Source organism: Salvelinus fontinalis, chromosome 11 (genome assembly GCF_029448725.1).
Source record: "Salvelinus fontinalis isolate EN_2023a chromosome 11, ASM2944872v1, whole genome shotgun sequence".
Lineage (NCBI taxonomy): Eukaryota > Metazoa > Chordata > Actinopteri > Salmoniformes > Salmonidae > Salvelinus > Salvelinus fontinalis.
In genome coordinates, this window is record NC_074675.1 from 54,528,003 (window position 1) to 54,549,813 (window position 21,811).

The 21,811-nt window shown below is 49.9% G+C and overlaps 1 protein-coding gene across 1 annotated transcript in view; it reads left to right on the forward strand.

Moving 5' to 3' along the window:
- Positions 1–1,727: 1,727 nt before the first annotated feature.
- The window catches only part of zgc:194930 (uncharacterized protein LOC557813 homolog), a 66,900-nt gene continuing 46,816 nt past the window's right edge, over positions 1,728–21,811 (forward strand). Inside the window, exon 1 of the mRNA XM_055939048.1 lies at positions 1,728–2,110. The gene's annotated coding sequence lies outside the window, so the exon portion shown is untranslated. The remainder of the gene's footprint in view (positions 2,111–21,811) is intronic.

Below are 21,811 nucleotides of genomic sequence, written 5' to 3' on the forward strand. Positions count from 1 at the left end.
ACACACACACACACACACACACACACACACACACACACACACACACACACACACACCACCAGTACCACCACCACCTAAACTAATCCTTAGTGGCTGTTGTTAAGCCTGTTTGTTAGTAAATTTAGAGTAGACTGTACCCTGTATAATTTTTATCATGTCTCCAAGACCACGATTTATGAAAATCCTACGGGTTTCTCTATTCGGATTAAACTACAACTTAGGTGTAGCAGGTGAATATTGCAAAAAGAAAGTGGATGAACACATAATCGATTTACAGGTAGTCCTGAATTCAGATGTGTTTTTGTTTATTTGTAAAAAATAAAATAAAAAATAAAAAATCCCCTTGTAGAATATCAGTAGCAATTTTTCCATCCAATTGGCGACCGATTTGCAACTAAATATTCTAAAATGTATAGAAAATATGCGCATTTTCCCACCAGTTGTGTCCACCAATGGACTTGTTTGGGACTTGTTCGGGGATAAAACATATGTATTTTTTTTAATCAGTGTGAGATGACGTAGTGCATACAAAATGTAGGCCTACTTTTTCGCGTAAATGTCCATGTACAGAATAAAAATCTAAAGACCAATGTGTTTCCGTCGCATTTTCAACTCTACGGTTAGTTTCGTCACAAAAAAAACGGTTGCGTAGAATAGCAAATGTGCCTCCTCTGGTGTTGGCAGCGGGCCTCTAGCCAACAGCTACCAGATACAGTGCGGGTCGGCTGTGCGGGTAGACTAGTCTACATGATCACATAACAATGGATGAGAGCGAGAATCTTTGTGTTTGTCAAACGGCAGTCAAGCACCGATCATCATGTCGCCAGAATAAGACCCTCGATATTTATAGGAAAGGCGCATAAAGATCACCGTGCACTTTCACCACCTTGTGAAGTTTATCATAATTGATTTAATCTGCAGCCTAATAATGTGCATGGTTTCCTGAAAAATGGTGGGAGGACCACAAACCATATCATCACAGTGGGAGGACTTCGATATGATGTGATTATATCAATATTTGCACATAAAGGCGTTTCCAACAACTCGCATAATTAATTTTACAAACACAAAAAGATCCCACCATGTCGAACGAACAAATTATCTGTCGACATATCTATAATTGTTTCCATCCAAACTGTCGTGATTATTATAATTTTTTTACGTTATGACTTTACTCCGGTACAAACTGTGGATGGGAACGTGGTTAGTGACGAGAATCGTATCAAACAGTGGAACGGGTGTATTCATTACGTTTCGCAACGGAAACCGTTTACCGTTTATGAACCAAACGAAAACAAACAGAGCAAACGTAGTAAAACAGGGAGGGACCTACCTGCATTTGTCCAATGGAAACTCTCGTTTTTTGTTGCAAAACTTTTCCGTTTGGTGTAAACGTTAGTTTTGCAACAGAATCGGCGTAATGAATATACCCCTGGTTTAGTGACAGATGACAGGGGTGGCTGTGTCACTGTCATGTAAAAGGAAGTCATATATATGAATAAAATCAACCAATAAAATTAGCACGCTCTTTAAAGCATCTAATATGAGTTTATGTTATGTAATGTTAAATCTCCGTTGAAAAGAGGCGCTAAAGCTCACGTTTTATGATTAATGTAAGGCTATTATAGTATTACTAATACTATCCAAATAGAATATGATCAAAACGTCATCCAGCCCTGATTCCACACCCTTGTTCATAAACGGAGCACCGGTTGGTTCATAAAACAGTGAGAGGGCGAGTATTTAGAAGTTTTGTGATCCGGGTGAAGTCACATGATCACTCATTATGGCCATGCAAACTAGGCAGCTTAAGTCCAGGCCCTGCTTAGGCTAACATCTGACATTCAAATAGCCGTGCTTTTCTACAGACATGAGACTCGGCAGTCACGGGGGACCTTTCCTTAGCAGCGACACACGGAAAACAAACCTACAAACAACGGAGCTATCATTGTCAAATATGAACAGAAACTATGTTCTCTTTTCGGATGGTTTGAACTTTTTACTTTCGTTGCTTTACGGGAGGTTGTGTGTTATAAATGAAAACTGAAGTTATCCGTGAATTGTTGATACCTACGGCGAACGGGTGCCACGCCTTTATTTAGAGCAACAGGTAACGTATCTCTACCTCTCCTCTTCCCTTCTTAACGGTACATGTGAAGGTAATAAGACGAGCCTGCCTAGTAGTAGAAGACCACACAAATACGTTATTGCACATTTACAAGTCACATATTAACAACAACAATAACGGCAGAGAGTTGTAGTTAATATGACATATATTAAGGCATATGGCTATTATTTATAAATATGCACAAAGCAGGTTTGCACATCTGTTGCGCTCGCCTCAGTCATAGGCTTCCCATCCTAATTCCATGATTAAATGTAAATCTTTGAAAACTATTTCCATGAAAACAATTTATAAAATATACAATGTAAAGTTGAGTTATTACAAATAAAATGAGTTTTGTTTTAGTAAATACAGCACTAAAGCGAGAGAGTAAGGGATGTCACAGAATAAGAATTCGCCATGTATAGAATTTTAGGCTATTGGTATAAACAAAAAAAGTGTGTGTGTGTGTGTGTGTGTGTGTGTGTGTGTGTGTGTGTGTGTGTGTGTGTGTGTGTGTGTGTGTGTGTGTGTGTGTGTGTGTGTGTGTGTGTGTGTGTGTGTGTGTGTGTGTTATGTGGGTCTACAGATGTAATGTCATTAACTACTGTATCATGTTTAATACTGTTGAACACCATTCCGTTGGAGACTGAAAAGCCCGAGTAGATTCGTTGTGGGACATATGGTAGGACTACATGAGAACAAAATACAGAGCTCGACCTCCAAAACAGGCAATGGACAGGTATTCCTCCATGTTGTCAATGTCAGTTAATGAAGTTAATGAGCTAACAGTAGTAACAGTTGACTGTATTCGCTACCTGGGGGGTGGGTGGCTCTGAACACAGTTAAAAGCTGTTTGCTTGGCCTCAGGCAAAGTTTGTTCTTTCCAATGTCTGCTTGATGCCTCTTATGTAAACTTAATATCTATCAGCTGTCGCAGGTCTCATCAATTGACCAAGTGGAGCTTTTTGGTCCATGGATCGTTCTGTAGGCCTGCGCTAGTATTGTGTGTTTCTAAGATAGCAAATGGCTGCCGTACACATAGAACTCACCACATAGGTGTTGTTCAAAAGACACAGACATGATGTCATTAGATATGTACCAGCAGTGTTGAACAGTGTAGGTCTCTCCTCTCCCCTCTCTCCTCTCTGTCGTCTCTCTCCTCTCTCCTATTCTCCTCTCTCCTCTCTCCTCTCTGTCGTCTCTCTCCTCTCTCCTATTCTCCTCTCTCCTCTCCCCTCTCTCCTCTCTGTCGTCTCTCTCCTCTCTCCTATTCTCCTCTCTCCTCTCTCCTCTCTGTCGTCTCTCTCCTCTCTCCTATTCTCCTCTCTCCTCTCTCCTCTCTCCTCTCTGTCGTCTCTCTCCTCTCTCCTATTCTCCTCTCCCCTCTCTCCTCTCTGTCGTCTCTCTCCTCTCTCCTATTCTCCTCTCTCCTCTCCCCTCTCTCCTCTCTGTCGTCTCTCTCCTATTCTCCTCTCTCCTTTCTCCTCTCCTCTCTCTCCTCTCTGTCCTCTGTCTCCTCTCTCTCCTCTCTCCCCTCTCTCCTCTCTGTCCTCTCTCCTCTCTGTCCTCTCTCTCCTCTCTCCTCTCTCCTCTCTCCCTCTCTCCGCTCTCCTCTCCCATCTCTCCTCTCTGTCCTGTCTCGCTTCTCTCCTCTCCCCTCTCCTCTCTCTCCTCTCTTTATCTCTCTCCTCTCTCCTCTCCCCTCTCCCCTCTCTCTCCTCTCCCGTCTCTCCTCTCTCTCCTCCCTCTCCTCTCTTTCCTCTCTCCCTCTCTCCTCTCTGTCATCTCTCTCCTCTCTCTTCTCTCTCCTCTCTCCTCTCTCTCCTCTCTCCTCTCTCCTCTCTCCACTCTCTCCGCTCTCCCCATCTCGTCTCGCTGTCCTGTCTCTCTTCTCTCCTCTCCCCTCTCTCCTCTCTTTCTCTCTCTCCTCTCTCCTCTCCCCTCTCCCCTCTCTCTCCTCTCCCCTCTCTCCTCTCTCTCCTCTCTCTCCTCTCTCTTCTCTCTTTCCTCTCTCCCTCTCTCCTCTCTGTCATCGCTCTCCTCTCTCTTCTCTCTCCACTCTCCTCTCTCCTCTCTCTCCTCTCCCCTCTCTCCTTCTCCTCTCTCTCCTCTCTCCTCTCTCCTCTATCCTTTCTCCTCTCTCTCTTCTCTCTCTCCTCTCTCTCCTCTCTCCTCTCCCCTCTCCCCTCTCTCTCCTCTCCCGTCTCTCCTCTCTCTCCTCCCTCTCCTCTCTTTCCTCTCTCCCTCTCTCCTCTCTGTCATCTCTCTCCTCTCTCTTCTCTCTCCTCTCTCCTCTCTCCTCTCTCCTCTCTCCTCTCTCCACTCTCTCCGCTCTCCTCATCTCGTCTCGCTGTCCTGTCTCTCTTCTCTCCTCTCCCCTCTCTCCTCTCTTTCTCTCTCTCCTCTCTCCTCTCCCCTCTCTCCTCTCTCTCCTCTCTCTCCTCTCTCTTCTCTCTTTCCTCTCTCCCTCTCTCCTCTCTGTCATCGCTCTCCTCTCTCTTCTCTCTCCACTCTCCTCTCTCCTCTCTCTCCTCTCTCCTCTCTCCACTCTCTCCTCTCTCCTCTCTCCTCTCTCCTCTCCCCTCTCTCTCCTCTCTCCTCTCCCCTCTCTCCTTCTCCTCTCTCTCCTCTCTCCTCTCTCTCCTCTCTCCTTTCTCCTCTTTCTCTTCTCTCTCTCCTCTCTCATCTCTCCCCTCTCTCTCCTTTCCCCTCTCTCCTCTCTCTCCTCTCTCTCCTCTCTCTCCTCTCCCCTCTCCCCTCTCTCCTCTCTGTCGTCTCTCTCCTCTCTCCTATTCTCCTCTCTCCTCTCCCCTCTCTCCTCTCTGTCGTCTCTCTCCTATTCTCCTCTCTCCTTTCTCCTCTCCTCTCTCTCCTCTCTGTCCTCTGTCTCCTCTCTCTCCTCTCTCTCCTCTCTCCTCTCTGTCCTCTCTCCTCTCTGTCATCGCTCTCCTCTCTCTTTTCTCTCCTCTCTCCTCTCTCCTCTCTCTCCTCTCTCCACTCTCTCCTCTCTCTCCTCTCTCCTCTCCCCTCTCTCCTTCTCCTCTCTCTCCTCTCTCCTCTCTCCTCTATCCTTTCTCCTCTCTCTCTTCTCTCTCTCCTCTCTCTCCTCTCTCATCTCTCTCCTCTCTCCTTTCTCCTCTCTCTCCTCTCTCCTTTCTCCTCTCTCTCCTGACTCTCTCCTCTCTCCTCTCTCTCCTCTCTCTCCCCTATCTCCTCTCTCCTGACTCTCCTCTCCCCTCTCTCCTGACTCTCCCCTCTCTTCTCTTTCTCTCCTCTCACCCCTCTCTCCTGACTCTCTCCTCTCTCTCCTCTCTCTCCTCTCTCTCCTGACTCTCACCTCTCTCCTGACTCTCTCCTCTCTCCTGACTCTCTCCTGACTCTCTCCTCTCTCCTGACTCTCTCCTGACTCTCTCCGCTCTCCTGACACTCCACTCTCTCCTGACACTCCCCTCTCTCCTGACTCTCCCCTTTCTCCTCTCTCCTGACACTCCCCTCTCTCCTGACTCTCTCCTCTCTCCTCTCTCCTGACTCTCCCCTCTCTCCTGACTCTCCCCTCTCTCCTGACACTCCCCTCTCTCTTGACTCTCCCCTTTCTCCTCTCTCCTGACTCTCCCCTTTCTCCTCTCTCCTGACACTCCCCTCTCTCTTGACTCTCTCCTCTCTCCTCTCTCCTGACTCTCCTCTTTCTCCTCTCTCCTGACACTCCCCTCTCCCCTCTCTCCTGACTCTCTCCGACCTAAAAACACTGTGCACTGAATATGTGTGTCCTACTCCCTCATGTAACCTAGTGACCAGCAGGAAGATGTCCACAAGGTCCGTTTTCATTTAGCAACAGATCTAGAATTATCCTCTCAGTTCATACCATTCCCCAAAACCGAACATTTACCATTAGAGTGGGAACCTCAAGGCTGACTTCAGATTAGTGTCTGAAGAGCAGGACTATCCAACCCTGTTCCTGGAGAGTTACCCTCCTGTAGGTTTACCTCCAACCCTGTTCCTGGAGAGTTACCCTCCTGTAGTTTTAACTCCAACCCTGTTCCTGGAGAGTTACCCTCCTGTAGGTTTTAACTCCAACCCTGTTCCCGGAGAACTACCCTCCTGTAGGTTTTCGCTCCAACCCCAGTTGTAACTAACTTTTCAACCAGCTAATTATTAGAATCAGTTGTGCTAGATTAGGGTTGGAATGAAAACCTACAGGATGGTAGATCTCAGAGAACAGGGTTGGAGAGCCCTGCCAAAGAGTAACTTCCTGCTTCCTTTGGCTCAGTACTCAGACCAACATCAGGTTTGTTGGCAATGTGGGGGTAGTGGAATTGGGTGATGAGCTGATGGGATGTAGGGGTAGTGGGGTGATGAGGTGATGTAAGGGTAGTAGGGTGATAAGGTGAAGTAGGGGTAGTGTGGTGATAAGGTGATGTAGGGGTAGTGGGGTGATAAGGTGATGTAGGGGTAGTGGGGTGATAAGGTGATGTAGGGGTAGTGGGGTGATAAGGTGATGTAAGGGTAGTGGGGTGATAAGGTGATGTAAGGGTAGTGGGGTGATAAGGTGATGTAGGGGTAGTGTGGTGATGTAGGGGTGGTGGGGTGATAAGGTGATGTAGGGGTGGTGGGTGATAAGGTGATGTAGGGGTAGTGGGGTGATAAGGTGATGCAAGGGTAGTGGGGTGATAAGGTGATGTAAGGGTAGTGGGGTGATAAGGTGATGTAGGGGTAGTGGGGTGATAAGGTGATGTAGGGGTAGTGGGCGATAAGGTGATGTAGGGGTAGTGGGGTGATAAGGTGATGTAAGGGTAGTGGGTGATAAGGTGATGTAGGGGTAGTGGGGTGATAAGGTGATGTAGGGGTAGTGGGGTGATAAGGTGATGTAGGGGTAGTGGGGTGATAAGGTGATGTAAGGGTAGTGGGGTGATAAGGTGATGTAAGGGTAGTGGGGTGATAAGGTGATGTAGGGGTAGTGTGGTGATGTAGGGGTGGTGGGGTGATAAGGTGATGTAGGGGTGGTGGGTGATAAGGTGATGTAGGGGTAGTGGGGTGATAAGGTGATGCAAGGGTAGTGGGGTGATAAGGTGATGTAAGGGTAGTGGGGTGATAAGGTGATGTAGGGGTAGTGGGGTGATAAGGTGATGTAGGGGTAGTGGGGTGATAAGGTGATGTAGGGGTAGTGGGGTGATAAGGTGATGTAGGGGTAGTGGGTGATAAGGTGATGTAGGGGTAGTGGGGTGATAAGGTGATGTAAGGGTAGTGGGGTGATAAGGTGATGTAGGGGTAGTGGGGTGATGTAGGGGTGGTGGGGTGATAAGGTGATGTAGGGGTGGTGGGTGATAAGGTGATGTAAGGGTAGTGGGGTGATAAGGTGATGTAGGGGTAGTGGGGTGATGTAGGGGTGGTGGGGTGATAAGGTGATGAAGGGGTGGTGGGTGATAAGGTGATGTAGGGGTAGTGGGGTGATAAGGTGATGTAAGGGTAGTGGGGTGATAAGGTGATGTAGGGGTAGTGGGGTGATAAGGTGATGTAGGGGTAGTGGGGTGATAAGGTGATGTAAGGGTAGTGGGGTGATAAGGTGATGTAAGGGTAGTGGGGTGATAAGGTGATGTAGGGGTAGTGGGGTGATGTAGGGGTGGTGGGGTGATAAGGTGATGTAGGGGTGGTGGGTGATAAGGTGATGTAGGGGTAGTGGGGTGATAAGGTGATGTAAGGGTAGTGGGGTGATAAGGTGATGTAGGGGTAGTGGGGTGATAAGGTGATGTAGGGGTAGTGGGGTGATAAGGTGATGTAAGGGTAGTGGGGTGATAAGGTGATGTAAGGGTAGTGGGGTGATAAGGTGATGTAGGGGTAGTGGCGTGATAAGGTGATGTAGGGGTAGTGGGGTGATACGGTGATGTAAGGGTAGTGGGGTTATAAGGTGATGTGGGGTGGTGGGGTGATAAGGTGATGTAGGGGTAGTGGGGTGATAAGGTGATGTAGGGGTGGTGGGGTGATAAGGTGATGTAGGGGTGGTGGGGTGATAAGGTGATGTAGGGGTAGTGGGGTGATAAGGTGATGTAGGGGTGGTGGGGTGATAAGGTGATGTAGGGGTGGTGGGTGATAAGGTGATGTTGGGGTGGTGGGGTGATAAGGTGATGTAGGGGTAGTGGGGTGATGAGGTGATGTAAGGCTAGTGGGGTGATGAGGTGATGTAGGGGTGGTGGGGTGATAAGGTGATGTAAGGGTAGTGGGGTGATAAGGTGATGTAGGGGTAGTGGGGTGATAAGGTGATGTAGGGGTAGTGGGGTGATAAGGTGATGTGGGGTGGTGGGGTGATAAGGTAATGTAAGGGTAGTGGGGTTATAAGGTGATGTGGGGTGGTGGGGTGATAAGGTGATGTAAGGGTAGTGGGGTGATAAGGTGATGTAGGGGTAGTGGGTGATAAGGTGATATAAGGGTAGTGGGTGATAAGGTGATGTAGGGGTGGTGGGGTGATAAGGTGATGTAAGGGTAGTGGGGTTATAAGGTGATGTGGGGTGGTGGGGTGATAAGGTGATGTAGGGGTAGTGGGGTGATAAGGTGATGTAGGGGTGGTGGGGTGATAAGGTGATGTAGGGGTAGTGGGGTGATAAGGTGATGTAGGGGTAGTGGGGTGATAAGGTGATGTAAGGGTAGTGGGGTGACAAGGTGATGTAAGGGTAGTGGGGTGATAAGGTGATGTGGGGTAGTGGGGTGATAAGGTGATGTAGGGGTAGTGGGGTGATAAGGTGATGTAAGGGTAGTGGGGTGATAAGGTGATGTAAGGGTAGTGGGGTGATAAGGTGATGTGGGGTAGTGGGGTGATAAGGTGATGTAGGGGTAGTGGGGTGATAAGGTGATGTAGGGGTAGTGGGGTGATAAGGTGATGTAGGGGTGGTGGGGTGATTAGGTGATGTAAGGGTAGTGGGGTGATGTAAGGGTAGTGGGGTGATAAGGTGATGTAGGGGTAGTGGTGTGATAAGGTGATGTAAGGGTAGTGGGGTGATAAGGTGATGTAAGGGTAGTGGGGTGATAAGGTGATGTGGGGTGATAAGGTGATGTAGGGGTAGTGGGGTGATAAGGTGATGTAGGGGTAGTGGGGTGATAAGGTGATGTAAGGGTAGTGGGGTGATAAGGTGATGTAGGGGTAGTGGGGTGATAAGGTGATGTAGGGGTAGTGGGGTGATAAGGTGATGTAGGGGTAGTGGGGTGATAAGGTGATGTAAGGGTAGTGGGGTGATAAGGTGATGTAGGGGTAGTGGGGTGATAAGGTGATGTAGGGATAGTGGGGTGATAAGGTGATGTAAGGGTAGTGAGGTGATAAGGTGATGTAGGAGTGGTGGGTGATAAGGTGATGTAGGGGTAGTGGGGTGATAAGGTGATGTAAGGGTAGTGGGGTGTTAAGGTGATGTAGGGGTAGTGGGGTGATAAGGTGATGTAGGGGTAGTGGGTGATACGGTGATGTAGGGGTAGTGGTGTGATAAGGTGATGTAAGGGTAGTGGGGTGATAAGGTGATGTAGGGGTAGTGGGGTGATAAGGTGATGTAAGGGTAGTGGGGTGATAAGGTGATGTAAGGGTAGTGGGGTGATAAGGTGATGTAGGGGTAGTGGGGTGATTAGGTGATGTAAGGGTAGTGGGGTGATAAGGTGATGTAAGGGTAGTGGGGTGATAAGGTGATGTAAGGGTAGTGGGGTGATAAGGTAATGTAAGGGTAGTGTGGTGATAAGGTGATGTAGGGGTGGTGGTTGATAAGGTGATGTAGGGGTAGTGGGGTGATACGGTGATGTAAGGGTAGTGGGGTTATAAGGTGATGTAGGGGTGGTGGGGTGATAAGGTGATGTAGGGGTGGTGGGGTGATAAGGTGATGTAGGGGTGGTGGGGTGATAAGGTGATGTAGGGGTAGTGGGGTGATAAGGTGATGTAGGGGTGGTGGGGTGATAAGGTGATGTAGGGGTGGTGGGTGATAAGGTGATGTAGGGGTGGTGGGGTGATAAGGTGATGTAGGGGTAGTGGGGTGATGAGGTGATGTAAGGCTAGTGGGGTGATGAGGTGATGTAGGGGTGGTGGGGTGATAAGGTGATGTAAGGGTAGTGGGGTGATAAGGTGATGTAGGGGTAGTGGGGTGATAAGGTGATGTAGGGGTAGTGGGGTGATAAGGTGATGTGGGGTGGTGGGGTGATAAGGTAATGTAAGGGTAGTGGGGTTATAAGGTGATGTGGGGTGGTGGGGTGATAAGGTGATGTAAGGGTAGTGGGGTGATAAGGTGATGTAGGGGTAGTGGGTGATAAGGTGATATAAGGGTAGTGGGTGATAAGGTGATGTAGGGGTGGTGGGGTGATAAGGTGATGTAAGGGTAGTGGGGTTATAAGGTGATGTGGGGTGGTGGGGTGATAAGGTGAAGTAGGGGTAGTGTGGTGATAAGGTGATGTAGGGGTAGTGGGGTGATAAGGTGATGTAGGGGTAGTGTGGTGATAAGGTGATGTAGGGGTAGTGGGGTGATAAGGTGATGTAGGGGTAGTGGGGTGATAAGGTGATGTAGGGGTAGTGGGGTGATAAGGTGATGTAAGGGTAGTGGGGTGATAAGGTGATGTAAGGGTAGTGGGGTGATAAGGTGATGTAGGGGTAGTGTGGTGATGTAGGGGTGGTGGGGTGATAAGGTGATGTAGGGGTGGTGGGTGATAAGGTGATGTAGGGGTAGTGGGGTGATAAGGTGATGCAAGGGTAGTGGGGTGATAAGGTGATGTAAGGGTAGTGGGGTGATAAGGTGATGTAGGGGTAGTGGGGTGATAAGGTGATGTAGGGGTAGTGGGCGATAAGGTGATGTAGGGGTAGTGGGGTGATAAGGTGATGTAAGGGTAGTGGGTGATAAGGTGATGTAGGGGTAGTGGGGTGATAAGGTGATGTAGGGGTAGTGGGGTGATAAGGTGATGTAGGGGTAGTGGGGTGATAAGGTGATGTAAGGGTAGTGGGGTGATAAGGTGATGTAAGGGTAGTGGGGTGATAAGGTGATGTAGGGGTAGTGTGGTGATGTAGGGGTGGTGGGGTGATAAGGTGATGTAGGGGTGGTGGGTGATAAGGTGATGTAGGGGTAGTGGGGTGATAAGGTGATGCAAGGGTAGTGGGGTGATAAGGTGATGTAAGGGTAGTGGGGTGATAAGGTGATGTAGGGGTAGTGGGGTGATAAGGTGATGTAGGGGTAGTGGGGTGATAAGGTGATGTAGGGGTAGTGGGGTGATAAGGTGATGTAGGGGTAGTGGGTGATAAGGTGATGTAGGGGTAGTGGGGTGATAAGGTGATGTAAGGGTAGTGGGGTGATAAGGTGATGTAGGGGTAGTGGGGTGATGTAGGGGTGGTGGGGTGATAAGGTGATGTAGGGGTGGTGGGTGATAAGGTGATGTAAGGGTAGTGGGGTGATAAGGTGATGTAGGGGTAGTGGGGTGATGTAGGGGTGGTGGGGTGATAAGGTGATGAAGGGGTGGTGGGTGATAAGGTGATGTAGGGGTAGTGGGGTGATAAGGTGATGTAAGGGTAGTGGGGTGATAAGGTGATGTAGGGGTAGTGGGGTGATAAGGTGATGTAGGGGTAGTGGGGTGATAAGGTGATGTAAGGGTAGTGGGGTGATAAGGTGATGTAAGGGTAGTGGGGTGATAAGGTGATGTAGGGGTAGTGGGGTGATGTAGGGGTGGTGGGGTGATAAGGTGATGTAGGGGTGGTGGGTGATAAGGTGATGTAGGGGTAGTGGGGTGATAAGGTGATGTAAGGGTAGTGGGGTGATAAGGTGATGTAGGGGTAGTGGGGTGATAAGGTGATGTAGGGGTAGTGGGGTGATAAGGTGATGTAAGGGTAGTGGGGTGACAAGGTGATGTAAGGGTAGTGGGGTGATAAGGTGATGTGGGGTAGTGGGGTGATAAGGTGATGTAGGGGTAGTGGGGTGATAAGGTGATGTAAGGGTAGTGGGGTGATAAGGTGATGTAAGGGTAGTGGGGTGATAAGGTGATGTGGGGTAGTGGGGTGATAAGGTGATGTAGGGGTAGTGGGGTGATAAGGTGATGTAGGGGTAGTGGGGTGATAAGGTGATGTAGGGGTGGTGGGGTGATTAGGTGATGTAAGGGTAGTGGGGTGATGTAAGGGTAGTGGGGTGATAAGGTGATGTAGGGGTAGTGGTGTGATAAGGTGATGTAAGGGTAGTGGGGTGATAAGGTGATGTAAGGGTAGTGGGGTGATAAGGTGATGTGGGGTGATAAGGTGATGTAGGGGTAGTGGGGTGATAAGGTGATGTAGGGGTAGTGGGGTGATAAGGTGATGTAAGGGTAGTGGGGTGATAAGGTGATGTAGGGGTAGTGGGGTGATAAGGTGATGTAGGGGTAGTGGGGTGATAAGGTGATGTAGGGGTAGTGGGGTGATAAGGTGATGTAAGGGTAGTGGGGTGATAAGGTGATGTAGGGGTAGTGGGGTGATAAGGTGATGTAGGGATAGTGGGGTGATAAGGTGATGTAAGGGTAGTGAGGTGATAAGGTGATGTAGGAGTGGTGGGTGATAAGGTGATGTAGGGGTAGTGGGGTGATAAGGTGATGTAAGGGTAGTGGGGTGTTAAGGTGATGTAGGGGTAGTGGGGTGATAAGGTGATGTAGGGGTAGTGGGTGATACGGTGATGTAGGGGTAGTGGTGTGATAAGGTGATGTAAGGGTAGTGGGGTGATAAGGTGATGTAGGGGTAGTGGGGTGATAAGGTGATGTAAGGGTAGTGGGGTGATAAGGTGATGTAAGGGTAGTGGGGTGATAAGGTGATGTAGGGGTAGTGGGGTGATTAGGTGATGTAAGGGTAGTGGGGTGATAAGGTGATGTAAGGGTAGTGGGGTGATAAGGTGATGTAAGGGTAGTGGGGTGATAAGGTAATGTAAGGGTAGTGTGGTGATAAGGTGATGTAGGGGTGGTGGTTGATAAGGTGATGTAGGGGTAGTGGGGTGATACGGTGATGTAAGGGTAGTGGGGTTATAAGGTGATGTAGGGGTGGTGGGGTGATAAGGTGATGTAGGGGTGGTGGGGTGATAAGGTGATGTAGGGGTGGTGGGGTGATAAGGTGATGTAGGGGTAGTGGGGTGATAAGGTGATGTAGGGGTGGTGGGGTGATAAGGTGATGTAGGGGTGGTGGGTGATAAGGTGATGTAGGGGTGGTGGGGTGATAAGGTGATGTAGGGGTAGTGGGGTGATGAGGTGATGTAAGGCTAGTGGGGTGATGAGGTGATGTAGGGGTGGTGGGGTGATAAGGTGATGTAAGGGTAGTGGGGTGATAAGGTGATGTAGGGGTAGTGGGGTGATAAGGTGATGTAGGGGTAGTGGGGTGATAAGGTGATGTGGGGTGGTGGGGTGATAAGGTAATGTAAGGGTAGTGGGGTTATAAGGTGATGTGGGGTGGTGGGGTGATAAGGTGATGTAAGGGTAGTGGGGTGATAAGGTGATGTAGGGGTAGTGGGTGATAAGGTGATATAAGGGTAGTGGGTGATAAGGTGATGTAGGGGTGGTGGGGTGATAAGGTGATGTAAGGGTAGTGGGGTTATAAGGTGATGTGGGGTGGTGGGGTGATAAGGTGAAGTAGGGGTAGTGTGGTGATAAGGTGATGTAGGGGTAGTGGGGTGATAAGGTGATGTAGGGGTAGTGTGGTGATAAGGTGATGTAGGGGTAGTGGGGTGATAAGGTGATGTAGGGGTAGTGGGGTGATAAGGTGATGTAGGGGTAGTGGGGTGATAAGGTGATGTAAGGGTAGTGGGGTGATAAGGTGATGTAAGGGTAGTGGGGTGATAAGGTGATGTAGGGGTAGTGTGGTGATGTAGGGGTGGTGGGGTGATAAGGTGATGTAGGGGTGGTGGGTGATAAGGTGATGTAGGGGTAGTGGGGTGATAAGGTGATGCAAGGGTAGTGGGGTGATAAGGTGATGTAAGGGTAGTGGGGTGATAAGGTGATGTAGGGGTAGTGGGGTGATAAGGTGATGTAGGGGTAGTGGGCGATAAGGTGATGTAGGGGTAGTGGGGTGATAAGGTGATGTAAGGGTAGTGGGTGATAAGGTGATGTAGGGGTAGTGGGGTGATAAGGTGATGTAGGGGTAGTGGGGTGATAAGGTGATGTAGGGGTAGTGGGGTGATAAGGTGATGTAAGGGTAGTGGGGTGATAAGGTGATGTAAGGGTAGTGGGGTGATAAGGTGATGTAGGGGTAGTGTGGTGATGTAGGGGTGGTGGGGTGATAAGGTGATGTAGGGGTGGTGGGTGATAAGGTGATGTAGGGGTAGTGGGGTGATAAGGTGATGCAAGGGTAGTGGGGTGATAAGGTGATGTAAGGGTAGTGGGGTGATAAGGTGATGTAGGGGTAGTGGGGTGATAAGGTGATGTAGGGGTAGTGGGGTGATAAGGTGATGTAGGGGTAGTGGGGTGATAAGGTGATGTAGGGGTAGTGGGTGATAAGGTGATGTAGGGGTAGTGGGGTGATAAGGTGATGTAAGGGTAGTGGGGTGATAAGGTGATGTAGGGGTAGTGGGGTGATGTAGGGGTGGTGGGGTGATAAGGTGATGTAGGGGTGGTGGGTGATAAGGTGATGTAAGGGTAGTGGGGTGATAAGGTGATGTAGGGGTAGTGGGGTGATGTAGGGGTGGTGGGGTGATAAGGTGATGAAGGGGTGGTGGGTGATAAGGTGATGTAGGGGTAGTGGGGTGATAAGGTGATGTAAGGGTAGTGGGGTGATAAGGTGATGTAGGGGTAGTGGGGTGATAAGGTGATGTAGGGGTAGTGGGGTGATAAGGTGATGTAAGGGTAGTGGGGTGATAAGGTGATGTAAGGGTAGTGGGGTGATAAGGTGATGTAGGGGTAGTGGGGTGATGTAGGGGTGGTGGGGTGATAAGGTGATGTAGGGGTGGTGGGTGATAAGGTGATGTAGGGGTAGTGGGGTGATAAGGTGATGTAAGGGTAGTGGGGTGATAAGGTGATGTAGGGGTAGTGGGGTGATAAGGTGATGTAGGGGTAGTGGGGTGATAAGGTGATGTAGGGGTAGTGGGGTGATAAGGTGATGTAGGGGTAGTGGGGTGATAAGGTGATGTAAGGGTAGTGGGGTGATAAGGTGATGTAAGGGTAGTGGGGTGATAAGGTGATGTAGGGGTAGTGTGGTGATGTAGGGGTGGTGGGGTGATAAGGTGATGTAGGGGTGGTGGGTGATAAGGTGATGTAGGGGTAGTGGGGTGATAAGGTGATGCAAGGGTAGTGGGGTGATAAGGTGATGTAAGGGTAGTGGGGTGATAAGGTGATGTAGGGGTAGTGGGGTGATAAGGTGATGTAGGGGTAGTGGGCGATAAGGTGATGTAGGGGTAGTGGGGTGATAAGGTGATGTAAGGGTAGTGGGTGATAAGGTGATGTAGGGGTAGTGGGGTGATAAGGTGATGTAGGGGTAGTGGGGTGATAAGGTGATGTAGGGGTAGTGGGGTGATAAGGTGATGTAAGGGTAGTGTGGTGATAAGGTGATGTAAGGGTAGTGGGGTGATAAGGTGATGTAGGGGTAGTGTGGTGATGTAGGGGTGGTGGGGTGATAAGGTGATGTAGGGGTGGTGGGTGATAAGGTGATGTAGGGGTAGTGGGGTGATAAGGTGATGCAAGGGTAGTGGGGTGATAAGGTGATGTAAGGGTAGTGGGGTGATAAGGTGATGTAGGGGTAGTGGGGTGATAAGGTGATGTAGGGGTAGTGGGGTGATAAGGTGATGTAGGGGTAGTGGGGTGATAAGGTGATGTAGGGGTAGTGGGTGATAAGGTGATGTAGGGGTAGTGGGGTGATAAGGTGATGTAAGGGTAGTGGGGTGATAAGGTGATGTAGGGGTAGTGGGGTGATGTAGGGGTGGTGGGGTGATAAGGTGATGTAGGGGTGGTGGGTGATAAGGTGATGTAAGGGTAGTGGGGTGATAAGGTGATGTAGGGGTAGTGGGGTGATGTAGGGGTGGTGGGGTGATAAGGTGATGAAGGGGTGGTGGGTGATAAGGTGATGTAGGGGTAGTGGGGTGATAAGGTGATGTAAGGGTAGTGGGGTGATAAGGTGATGTAGGGGTAGTGGGGTGATAAGGTGATGTAGGGGTAGTGGGGTGATAAGGTGATGTAAGGGTAGTGGGGTGATAAGGTGATGTAAGGGTAGTGGGGTGATAAGGTGATGTAGGGGTAGTGGGGTGATGTAGGGGTGGTGGGGTGATAAGGTGATGTAGGGGTGGTGGGTGATAAGGTGATGTAGGGGTAGTGGGGTGATAAGGTGATGTAAGGGTAGTGGGGTGATAAGGTGATGTAGGGGTAGTGGGGTGATAAGGTGATGTAGGGGTAGTGGGGTGATAAGGTGATGTAAGGGTAGTGGGGTGATAAGGTGATGTAAGGGTAGTGGGGTGATAAGGTGATGTAGGGGTAGTGGCGTGATAAGGTGATGTAGGGGTAGTGGGGTGATACGGTGATGTAAGGGTAGTGGGGTTATAAGGTGATGTGGGGTGGTGGGGTGATAAGGTGATGTAGGGGTAGTGGGGTGATAAGGTGATGTAGGGGTGGTGGGGTGATAAGGTGATGTAGGGGTGGTGGGGTGATAAGGTGATGTAGGGGTAGTGGGGTGATAAGGTGATGTAGGGGTGGTGGGGTGATAAGGTGATGTAGGGGTGGTGGGTGATAAGGTGATGTAGGGGTGGTGGGGTGATAAGGTGATGTAGGGGTAGTGGGGTGATGAGGTGATGTAAGGCTAGTGGGGTGATGAGGTGATGTAGGGGTGGTGGGGTGATAAGGTGATGTAAGGGTAGTGGGGTGATAAGGTGATGTAGGGGTAGTGGGGTGATAAGGTGATGTAGGGGTAGTGGGGTGATAAGGTGATGTGGGGTGGTGGGGTGATAAGGTAATGTAAGGGTAGTGGGGTTATAAGGTGATGTGGGGTGGTGGGGTGATAAGGTGATGTAAGGGTAGTGGGGTGATAAGGTGATGTAGGGGTAGTGGGTGATAAGGTGATATAAGGGTAGTGGGTGATAAGGTGATGTAGGGGTGGTGGGGTGATAAGGTGATGTAAGGGTAGTGGGGTTATAAGGTGATGTGGGGTGGTGGGGTGATAAGGTGATGTAGGGGTAGTGGGGTGATAAGGTGATGTAGGGGTGGTGGGGTGATAAGGTGATGTAGGGGTAGTGGGGTGATAAGGTGATGTAGGGGTAGTGGGGTGATAAGGTGATGTAAGGGTAGTGGGGTGACAAGGTGATGTAAGGGTAGTGGGGTGATAAGGTGATGTGGGGTAGTGGGGTGATAAGGTGATGTAGGGGTAGTGGGGTGATAAGGTGATGTAAGGGTAGTGGGGTGATAAGGTGATGTAAGGGTAGTGGGGTGATAAGGTGATGTGGGGTAGTGGGGTGATAAGGTGATGTAGGGGTAGTGGGGTGATAAGGTGATGTAGGGGTAGTGGGGTGATAAGGTGATGTAGGGGTGGTGGGGTGATTAGGTGATGTAAGGGTAGTGGGGTGATGTAAGGGTAGTGGGGTGATAAGGTGATGTAGGGGTAGTGGTGTGATAAGGTGATGTAAGGGTAGTGGGGTGATAAGGTGATGTAAGGGTAGTGGGGTGATAAGGTGATGTGGGGTGATAAGGTGATGTAGGGGTAGTGGGGTGATAAGGTGATGTAGGGGTAGTGGGGTGATAAGGTGATGTAAGGGTAGTGGGGTGATAAGGTGATGTAGGGGTAGTGGGGTGATAAGGTGATGTAGGGGTAGTGGGGTGATAAGGTGATGTAGGGGTAGTGGGGTGATAAGGTGATGTAAGGGTAGTGGGGTGATAAGGTGATGTAGGGGTAGTGGGGTGATAAGGTGATGTAGGGATAGTGGGGTGATAAGGTGATGTAAGGGTAGTGAGGTGATAAGGTGATGTAGGAGTGGTGGGTGATAAGGTGATGTAGGGGTAGTGGGGTGATAAGGTGATGTAAGGGTAGTGGGGTGTTAAGGTGATGTAGGGGTAGTGGGGTGATAAGGTGATGTAGGGGTAGTGGGTGATACGGTGATGTAGGGGTAGTGGTGTGATAAGGTGATGTAAGGGTAGTGGGGTGATAAGGTGATGTAGGGGTAGTGGGGTGATAAGGTGATGTAAGGGTAGTGGGGTGATAAGGTGATGTAAGGGTAGTGGGGTGATAAGGTGATGTAGGGGTAGTGGGGTGATTAGGTGATGTAAGGGTAGTGGGGTGATAAGGTGATGTAAGGGTAGTGGGGTGATAAGGTGATGTAAGGGTAGTGGGGTGATAAGGTAATGTAAGGGTAGTGTGGTGATAAGGTGATGTAGGGGTGGTGGTTGATAAGGTGATGTAGGGGTAGTGGGGTGATAAGGTGATGTAAGGGTAGTGGGGTTATAAGGTGATGTAGGGGTGGTGGGGTGATAAGGTGATGTAGGGGTGGTGGGGTGATAAGGTGATGTAGGGGTGGTGGGGTGATAAGGTGATGTAGGGGTAGTGGGGTGATAAGGTGATGTAGGGGTGGTGGGGTGATAAGGTGATGTAGGGGTGGTGGGTGATAAGGTGATGTAGGGGTGGTGGGGTGATAAGGTGATGTAGGGGTAGTGGGGTGATGAGGTGATGTAAGGCTAGTGGGGTGATGAGGTGATGTAGGGGTGGTGGGGTGATAAGGTGATGTAAGGGTAGTGGGGTGATAAGGTGATGTAGGGGTAGTGGGGTGATAAGGTGATGTAGGGGTAGTGGGGTGATAAGGTGATGTGGGGTGGTGGGGTGATAAGGTAATGTAAGGGTAGTGGGGTTATAAGGTGATGTGGGGTGGTGGGGTGATAAGGTGATGTAAGGGTAGTGGGGTGATAAGGTGATGTAGGGGTAGTGGGTGATAAGGTGATATAAGGGTAGTGGGTGATAAGGTGATGTAGGGGTGGTGGGGTGATAAGGTGATGTAAGGGTAGTGGGGTTATAAGGTGATGTGGGGTGGTGGGGTGATAAGGTGATGTAGGGGTAGTGGGGTGATAAGGTGATGTAGGGGTGGTGGGGTGATAAGGTGATGTAGGGGTAGTGGGGTGATAAGGTGATGTAGGGGTAGTGGGGTGATAAGGTGATGTAAGGGTAGTGGGGTGATAAGGTGATGTAAGGGTAGTGGGGTGATAAGGTGATGTGGGGTAGTGGGGTGATAAGGTGATGTAGGGGTAGTGGGGTGATAAGGTGATGTAAGGGTAGTGGGGTGATAAGGTGATGTAAGGGTAGTGGGGTGATAAGGTGATGTGGGGTAGTGGGGTGATAAGGTGATGTAGGGGTAGTGGGGTGATAAGGTGATGTAGGGGTAGTGGGGTGATAAGGTGATGTAGGGGTGGTGGGGTGATTAGGTGATGTAAGGGTAGTGGGGTGATGTAAGGGTAGTGGGGTGATAAGGTGATGTAGGGGTAGTGGTGTGATAAGGTGATGTAAGGGTAGTGGGGTGATAAGGTGATGTAAGGGTAGTGGGGTGATAAGGTGATGTGGGGTGATAAGGTGATGTAGGGGTAGTGGGGTGATAAGGTGATGTGGGGTAGTGGGGTGATAAGGTGATGTAGGGGTAGTGGGGTGATAAGGTGATGTAAGGGTAGTGGGGTGATAAGGTGATGTAGGGGTAGTGGGGTGATAAGGTGATGTAGGGGTAGTGGGTGATACGGTGATGTAGGGGTAGTGGTGTGATAAGGTGATGTAAGGGTAGTGGGGTGATAAGGTGATGTAGGGGTAGTGGGGTGATAAGGTGATGTAAGGGTAGTGGGGTGATAAGGTGATGTAAGGGTAGTGGGGTGATAAGGTGATGTAGGGGTAGTGGGGTGATTAGGTGATGTAAGGGTAGTGGGGTGATAAGGTGATGTAAGGGTAGTGGGGTGATAAGGTGATGTAAGGGTAGTGGGGTGATAAGGTAATGTAAGGGTAGTGTGGTGATAAGGTGATGTAGGGGTGGTGGTTGATAAGGTGATGTAGGGGTGGTGGGGTGATAAGGTGATGTAGGGGTAGTGGGGTGATAAGGTGATGTAGCGGTAGTGGGGTGATAAGGTGATATAGGGGTAGTGGGGTGATAAGGTGATGTGGGGTAGTGGGGTGATAAGGTGATGTAGGGGTAGTGGGGTGATAAGGTGATGTAGGGGTAGTGGGGTGATAAGGTGATGTAAGGGTAGTGGGGTGATAAGGTGATGTAAGGGTAGTGGGGTGATAAGGTGATGTGGGGTAGTGGGGTGATAAGGTGATGTAGGGGTGGGGGGTGATAAGGTGATGTAGGGGGTAGTGGGGTGATAAGGTGATGTGGGGTTGTGGGGTGATAAGGTAATGTAAGGGTAGTGGGGTTATAAGGTGATGTGGGGTGGTGGGGTGATAAGGTGATGTAAGGGTAGTGGGGTGATAAGGTGATGTAGGGGTATAGGGTGATAAGGTGATATAAGGGTAGTGGGTGATAAGGTGATGTAGGGGTAGTGGGGTGATGTAGGGGTGATAAGGTGATGTAAGGGTAGTGGGGTTATAAGGTGATGTGGGGTGGTGGGGTGATAAGGTGATGTAGGGGTAGTGGGGTGATAAGGTGATGTAGGGGTGGTGGGGTGATAAGGTGATGTAGGGGTAGTGGGGTGATAAGATGATGTAGGGGTAGTGGGGTGATAAGGTGATGTAAGGGTGGTGGGGTGATAAGGCTATGTAAGGGTAGTGGGGTGATAAGGTGATGTAGGGGTAGTGGGGTGATAAGGTGATGTAGGGGTAGTGGGGTGATAAGGTGATGTAGGGGTAGTGGGGTGATAAGGTGATGTAAGGGTAGTGGGGTGATAAGGTGATGTAGGGGTAGTGGGGTGATAAGGTGATGTAGGGATAGTGGGGTGATAAGGTGATGTAAGGGTAGTGAGGTGATAAGGTGATGTAGGAGTGGTGGGTGATAAGGTGATGTAGGGGTAGTGGGGTGATAAGGTGATGTAAGGGTAGTGGGGTGATAAGGTGATGTAGGGGTAGTGGGGTGATAAGGTGATGTAGGGGTAGTGGGTGATACGGTGATGTAGGGGTAGTGGTGTGATAAGGTGATGTAAGGGTAGTGGGGTGATAAGGTGATGTAGGGGTAGGGGGTGATAAGGTGATGTAAGGGTAGTGGGGTGATAAGGTGATGTAAGGGTAGTGGGGTGATAAGGTGATGTAGGGGTAGTGGGGTGATTAGGTGATGTAAGGGTAGTGGGGTGATAAGGTGATGTAAGGGTAGTGGGGTGATAAGGTGATGTAAGGGTAGTGGGGTGATAAGGTAATGTAAGGGTAGTGTGGTGATAAGGTGATGTAGGGGTGGTGGTTGATAAGGTGATGTAGGGGTAGTGGGGTGATAAGGTGATGTAAGGGTAGTGGGGTTATAAGGTGATGTAGGGGTGGTGGGGTGATAAGGTGATGTAGGGGTAGTGGGGTGATAAGGTGATGTAGGGGTAGTGGGGTGATAAGGTGATGTAGGGGTAGTGGGGTGATAAGGTGATGTGGGGTAGTGGGGTGATAAGGTGATGTAGGGGTAGTGGGGTGATAAGGTGATGTAGGGGTAGTGGGGTGATAAGGTGATGTAAGGGTAGTGGGGTGATAAGGTGATGTAAGGGTAGTGGGGGGATAAGGTGATGTGGGGTAGTGGGGTGATAAGGTGATGTAGGGGTAGTGGGGTGATAAGGTGATGTAGGGGGTAGTGGGGTGATAAGGTGATGTGGGGTTGTGGGGTGATAAGGTAATGTAAGGGTAGTGGGGTTATAAGG